The 7,348-nt window shown below is 46.7% G+C and overlaps 1 long non-coding RNA gene across 1 annotated transcript; it reads left to right on the forward strand.

Moving 5' to 3' along the window:
• Positions 1-185: 185 nt before the first annotated feature.
• LOC114612910 lies at positions 186-1,562 on the forward strand. Its single transcript, XR_003710105.1, has 2 exons — positions 186-385; positions 672-1,562. It is a non-coding gene; the product is annotated as an uncharacterized LOC114612910 (long non-coding RNA).
• Positions 1,563-7,348: the final 5,786 nt, after the last annotated feature.

The following is a 7,348-nucleotide window of genomic DNA, read 5'->3' on the forward strand; positions in this document are numbered from 1 at the left end:
TTCCTCTCACTTTTCCTCTCCATCCATCCTCCTGACTTCCTCTCACTCCCTATGGGTTTTTTTTCCCATGTTCACTTCCTGTCAAGTGGTCGTTTGCTCTGCTTCTTGACCTATGGTTGACTTTATTTAATCTTGTTTACAATAAACAGAAAGCTCTTCTATTAAAGCTGTGTAGGGTGGAGGAGCCGCACCACGGCGAGAGACGGGTTTTTCCTGTGTACACTCTCAGGGTTCACAGAATGATCAGATATCCTGCACCATCCTCCAGCTCTTAGAAATGAAGGTTGTGAATACACCTGGAAGAAGTCAAAAGCGACCACACTTCTCCCAGCTCCGCATGACAATCGCTGGTTAAAGAGATGGTTAGATGGCTCTTCAGATAAAGGTACCTGCTGCCAGGCCTTACAACCTGAGTTCAAGCCCCGGAAGGGCGATAGCTCCCAAAAGTTATCTTCTGACCACACGGGCACACACACATGTAATAAATAAGAATAGCTGATTAGGTTTTGCCCAGATGCATCTGTGTGAAACGCACCCTTAGAAACAAGGGGTGGAGCCTGGAGGAGGGGGTGAGGTCTGTGTCCTCAAGTGCCCACCAGAGCAGGCAGGTACAGCCTTACCTTTCCTTAACACAGCCTTGCTGCTGACCCAGCACCATCTTATATCTCTAGGGACAGCTTCAGAGATAATGTCACAGGGCCTCCAAGAGAAATGCAAAGGATGAATGGTCCCACTGAAGGACTTGAAAAATACAGATGCTTTCCAGCTTTATTTACAATTTTATAATTAAAAGATGAACGGAGCACTTAAGAACACAAGGAGTGAACTGGTCAGCTCCGGTCAGCTCCAGCACGCTCTGTGCTCCCTGACCTTGGAGCCGATGGCTGCACTGTGGACGCAAGCTCCGTGGCTGCCTCTGAAACCGTCACGTTTCTGAAGAGCGCCATGATCTCTGTCCAGTGCCATGACAATCTGCATTTCCTGAATCTTTGCAGAGAAAGCGTGCAGATTTCTAGTCAGATCCAAATCTCACAGTCAGGGAAAGGAAAACCATTTCCTTACTGCCACCATCCAAAGACAAAGCGATGAAAAGCCAAGCCCACCGCCTCAGTACACTCAGCCTGAAAGTGTGGATGGCCAGACCTCAGATCGCAGAGATACGGATTCTTCTTGTCAGCATTTCCAGAGCCGAGAGCTGAGTCAGGACTGAAGGATAACAATTGAGTCAGAGGAGCCATGATACTCAGAGCCCGGGCTGCAGTTCATCTCCTGTGCGGTGGACGGTAAGGTTCTGGAGCTGGAATCTTACCTTAGACCTTAGTGTCTATTTGGAAGTGTTGGAACCCCGATACTTTATAATCACCTCAAACCCACTGGGCAAGGATTCAGGGACCCTCCCAGGAGGCCCGGGACACTCACTGTTCATTATTGCCTGAGATTAAAAATGTATGCCACCACACCTGTCAGAAATACTACTTTTCAGAGACCGAAAGTTCAACCAAATCTTGAAGTTGTCACTTTTTCTAATTAAACAAGTCCAAATAAAAATTTGAGCATCGTGAGGGACTGCCAGAGAAGTCTGATGTGGTCTTTCCACACAGGAGGACTAAGTCAAACCTGTCTGTCTTTAGCAACCGCCTGGGACTAGGACAATACATTTCTGGTTAGAGGGAGAGGATTGAGCCATAATGCACATGCGTGTGTGTGTGTGTGTGTGTGTGTGTGTGTACATGTATTAGTACATGTGTGTATGTATGTGTGCATACGTTAGTACATGTACTAACATGTACATGTGTACATGTATGTGCATATGTTAGTATATGTATGTGCACATGTGTGTGTGCATGTGTATGTATGTGTGCATGCGTTAGTACATGTGCATGTGTACATGTATGAATGTGTGTGCATACGTTAGTACATGTACTAACATGTACATGTGTACATGTATGTGCATATGTTAGTATATGTGTGTGCACATGTGTGTGTGCATGTGTATGTATGTGTGCATGCGTTAGTACATGTGCATGTGTACATGTATGAATGTGTGTGCATGTGTGTGCATGCATTAGTACATGCATGTGTGCATGCATTAGTACATGCATGTGTGTGCATGTGTGCATTCGTACCTGTGCATGCGTGTGTGACTTATGTGAGTCTGTTTGTGTATGCTAAGAATTAAACACAAGGCTCTGTACATGCTGAACACAAGCTGAGTTACATTAAGTCACACCCCACCCCAGTCCTATTACACACTTTTTTTCAGTCTTCTGCAGCCTAAGCTGGCCTTGAACTCCTGATTCACCACACTTTTTTTTTTTTTAATATAATTAACGTTCTGGAATTTATGCATGCTAGTCAAGCGCTCTATCACTAAGCTTAATCCTCACATGTTTGTTTAGAGAGAAGCAGGGTCCGAGTCACCCAGGCTGGCCTCGATCTCATTCTGGAGCTTAGACATCCCTTCATGGTTAGTCCTCCACTGCAGACTCCTACATAGCTGAGATTACAGATGGAGGCTTGCACCACCAGGGCCATCTCTATAATGCAGGAGAGGAGGAGAGGGGAGAGGAAAGGAGAGGAGAGAGAAAAGAGGAGCAAAGTGAGGGAGAGCCAGGGAGAGAGGGGTATACCCCAGATGCCCACACACACATGCCTATGAGACTGTTAGTGGGGAGAGTGTCTGCTTTGAAGGTGGGGTTCTAGTGCCAGATGTCCGAGTCTGTCATTCACTGGCCCCTCTGAGTCCCTTCCTTTGAAATTGTATGGTCTCTAAGGCCCCTCTCAGTTTTAAAAAGCCACCCGACTGGAGGACTGCTCCTCAGAAAGGCTTCTCTCCTCTGGGAGCTGCCACCAGCACTTCCTCCTTGATCACCGTTTCTATACCAGGAGCCATGGAAGTGTGATATCTGGCCATGTTTCCGACAGTGGTGTGAGGAGACAATTCTTAAGATCTAGGGCATCAGTCAGGACCTCCCAGAACTATTTAAAGGCCTGGGCTCCAGGGAGACAGAAAACAGGAAGACCTGCCCTCTGGGAAGCCAGAAAAAGTCCTTATGCTCAAAACCACAGTCTAGGGTTGGCCTGGCTCTGCTGCCAACTCTGCCAGCTGTGGATAGAAGAAACAACTTGAGGGTTTGGGGGTGTGAAGAAGGGCTGGCACTTCACCCATGTGCTGTCACAGGGACATCTGAAAGCCCAAGGTGGGATGCATGCACTGGCACAGGCGGAAGGAGGGGCCAGTAAGCCCTGCCCTGATGCTCTGGTTCCTGGCATGTGCTGGGGGAAGTGTCCTGATTCTGTTTTGACAGTTTCTTGTGGGTCCTTTCCTATGCCCTGCACCTGACATCACCTCGTTTCTCTACTGTGCCTACCTGTGAGTCTCCCTGAGTCTGATAGGTTCAGTGGACTGTGTTTCCCAAAGCAAGGTGAGCTATCCAACAAGTGTTTCAAAACGAATGGTAACTTTAACAACCATGATGTAAAACGAGAAAATCTCAAGCTCGCCCAAAGCCAACAACAGTCAAATGGATCATTGTATAGGATAGAAAGCCATCTCCCAGCTTCAGTGAATATCTTAACAAAATGCCTCCCTGTGCCCCGACCCCACACTGTTTCCCATTACTGGCTATTTTGTAGTTTTGTAAGACAAAGTCTTGTGTTGCCTAGGCTTTCTAGGAACTGGAGATCCTCCTGCCTCTGTCGCTGGAGTACTGGGATTACAGATGTACTCAGAGACCATGCCTGGCTTTCTCTTCAAATCTGTTTTGCTTTGAGACAGGGCCTCTAGCTCAGACAGCTCTTAAACGCCTACAGAGCTGAGGATAAGCTTGAACTTGGGATCCTCCTGCCTCAGTAGGAGTGCCGGGACTACAGGCATGAGGTCACAGCCATGCTGGGTTAGGCAGTGGTGAGGACAGAGCCTAGGGCTTCATGCATGCTGGGCAAGCACTCTACCAACCGAGCTCCATCCCCAGCCGTCGATCGTGTTTTGAATAAAATCCCATATGAACCTCTTTCTCTATCAGTACTTCTAAGTGAGGGCGAGAGTCTCATCTGTGCGCTGAAGCAATTCTACTGAAGACCAGGAGGAGGAAGGTCATGAGGGGCAAGGACCAGGAAGAGAGAGGGGCACTTCATAAAGACTCTTACAAGAACAGAAAGATGACCGGGCGGGAAAGAACACTCGATGCTCTTACAGAGGAGCTAGGTTTAGTTTCTAGTACCCACGTGGTGGCTCACAGTGCCAGCAACTGCAGGTCCAGGGACTTGACAAAGTCTTCTGGACTCTGAGGGTACATGTGCTTGCCTGTGCACAAACCCTTCCAACACACACATACACACACCCATACACACACACACACACACACAATTTTACAAATATTTTTGTTATTTTCTTTTCTGAAACAGGGTTTCTCTGTGTAGCCGTGGCTGACCTGGAACTCCCTCTGTAGGCCAGGCTGGCCTCAAACTCGGAGATCAGCTTGCCTCTGCCTCCAAGGAACCAGGATTAGAGGTGTGCGCCACCACCCAACTGATTAAATGTTTTTTTTTATAAAAGAATCTTATGGCATGAATAAGATCTAGATAGTGATTCTCTACCTTCCTACTCCTGTGACCCTTTAATGCAGTTGCTCGTGCTGTGGTGACCCCCAACCATAAAATTATCCTCATTCTTATGCCATTACTACAATTTTGCCACTAGTGTGACACATAATATAAACATCTGTGTTTTCCAAGGGTCTTAGGCAACCCCTGTGAAAGGGTTGTTCATTCTCCAAAGGGATTGCATAACCCACAGGTTAAAATCTGCTGATCTAGAGAGCCCCTGATCGACATTGTACTTGTAGTCAGCAGTAATATGTTGGGCAATTAAAATTTACACAACCAGATGTGGTGCCACACGGCTGTCATCCCAGTAGTTCCAAGGATTAGAGGTTCAAGGCTGGGCTGGAGAGATGGCTCAGTGGTTAAGAGCACTGACTGTTCTTCTAGAGGTCATGAGTTCAAATCCCAGCAACCACATGGTGGCTCACAACCATCTACAATGAGATCTGATGCCCTCATATGGGTGTTTGAAGACAGCTACAGTGTACTTACATATAATAAATAAATAAATAAATCTTTAAAAAAAAAAAACCAACTGACTGTTCTTCCAGAGGTCCTGAGTTCAATTCCCAGCAACCACATGGTGGCTCACAATCATCTGTAATGGTGTCCGACGCCCTCTTCTGGTATGTGTCTAAAGACATCTGCACTGTATTCACATAAATAAAAATAAGTAAATCTTAAAAAAAAAAAAAAGTTCAAGGTCAGCCTGGGCTGCTGGATACTTTGTCTCAATCTTAAAATAATTCACTAGGGGATAGATCTTGTGCAATTTGTTCTTGCCACCATAATAACACAGAAAACCCACCAGAAAAACATTTTTTTTTCCCTCTGTTTAGGCTGCCTTTGTGGTAAGGACGAGCTAACTTCATGAGAAAGCAGTGTGCTCCCTGGGTGCTCCCCTGATACTCCCTGGGTGCTCCCCATGGCTCCCCTGAGGTCTTTCTTATGTAGTGTGACCGAGCCAGATTGAGGGTTCAAAGCTCTTTGTTTTGGTTCAAACTTTGTCACAACCAACAAACTTTACGGGGTGCTGCTCAAAGTGGCAGTGTCTCCGGAACCTAGCTCATGTGTTTCTAGCCGCCGTGACGCTGTTGAGAGAACAGTATTTATGGAGTAGCTTTTCACTCAGCTTCCCCTCTGTGGATCCGCAACAAGTTAAGTCAGACCTGAGTCAGGGTCTCGCCCTGCTGAAGGTAGTCACCAAAGGCAAGACAGCGGCTGGAGGAGACGATACTTGGATTTGTGTGTTGTCTGTGTCATATTTTTCTACTGTAGGAAGCTCAACCCTAAGCGGCCTAAACAAGAAAGACCTTTGTATTCATAAGCACAGATGTAGGGCAGGATTCAGGGCTGGTGTGAATGAATCACCAGAGTTAGCAAGGTCCCTGCCAGTCATGGTGTCCTAATTCTGTGCCTGGTGAGCTGCAAGGAAGTGACCAGTGCTCTGATCACAGAAAGCGAGCGAGTCATCGGCTTGCTCGGGTTCAGAAGTGGAGAAAGGCTTAATCCCCAACAGCTCTTCCTTCAAATCAGACATCTTTCCCTCAGCCCATGATCATCTTTTTCGGCTTCATGTCCTTAAAACCAATTCTACGAACAGGAGATGCATAGGGCTAGCCTTCAACTAGTTTGGAGCTATCTAAGGAATCGAAAGATACTCCCTTGATGGTATTGTCTCCTGACAGTAGGAGGGGAGGCAGGGATGGTGGGAAGATCATCTCATGCTCCCGGATCCTTCTTGGATCGGTGTCAAACTCCATCAAGTGAGAGAGCATTCCCACCCACGTGACCTCGTCCTCTCCCATCCAGTGTCTGTTGAGAAGTTCTATACACAGGTCCGGAGCCTCGCCTTGGCCTAAAGGTTTGTAGTTGAGTTACTAGCATTAAACACACAGTATGGAGGCAAGTATCGTCCTTCTTTCCTTTCTTTTCCTTTCCAGTGATAATTTCTGACTCTGCCTAGAGGGAAATTCTTGGAACTAACGAGGAGAACCGTGATTCCAGAGCCTATGAGCCAGTCAAATCTCTGTCCTCTTCATCTGCAGTTCAGTCCTGTCTAGGTGGCCTTTACTCAAGCTGGCCCAAAGCCAGGGCAACTGGCACAAAGGCTAAAAGTATTATTAGTTACTTCTGTGCCCTTCATTTTAAGGCCAGGCCTTAGAACAATATGATCATTAATATTAGGAAGTAGCTACTGTTCTTTTTGCGTCCTGTTCCATACTCCAGAAACTTGGGCAGAGTTCACAGTTATGTAGCCCTCAAACGTCAAGAAACGCCTAAGCCAACTGATGTAAGATCGTCAACAGGCCTTTCTGGGCAAGTTGATCCCACCCTGGCTTCTCAATAAAAAGGATATTTTTCCCTTGGAAAAGGTCACATTCATTCATTCATTCATTCATTCATTCATTCATTCAGTTACTCAGTCAAGCATTTATCAAGCATTTGCTGGGCAGAGTGCAAGACCTGGGGACACTGTCGTGGTGAGTGACGTGAACCCACAGTCATGCCTTGTGCTCAACAAACAGGGAAACGGAGCCGGCATGTACGAGTTAGCTTTTCATTTCTGTGGTCAAATGCCTTTGGGAAACAATTTAAAGGAGTAAGAGTTTGATTCACAATTGTTAGGTGTTTCAGTCCATCAAAGTTGGAAGGGCATGGCAGAGCAGAGATGTCCACATCTTGACTGCCAGAAGCAGAGAGAGAGAGAGAGAGAGAGAGAGAGAGAGAGAGAGAGAGAGAG

Source organism: Grammomys surdaster, unplaced genomic scaffold (assembly GCF_004785775.1).
Source record: "Grammomys surdaster isolate TR1022 unplaced genomic scaffold, NIH_TR_1.0 126185, whole genome shotgun sequence".
NCBI lineage: Eukaryota > Metazoa > Chordata > Mammalia > Rodentia > Muridae > Grammomys > Grammomys surdaster.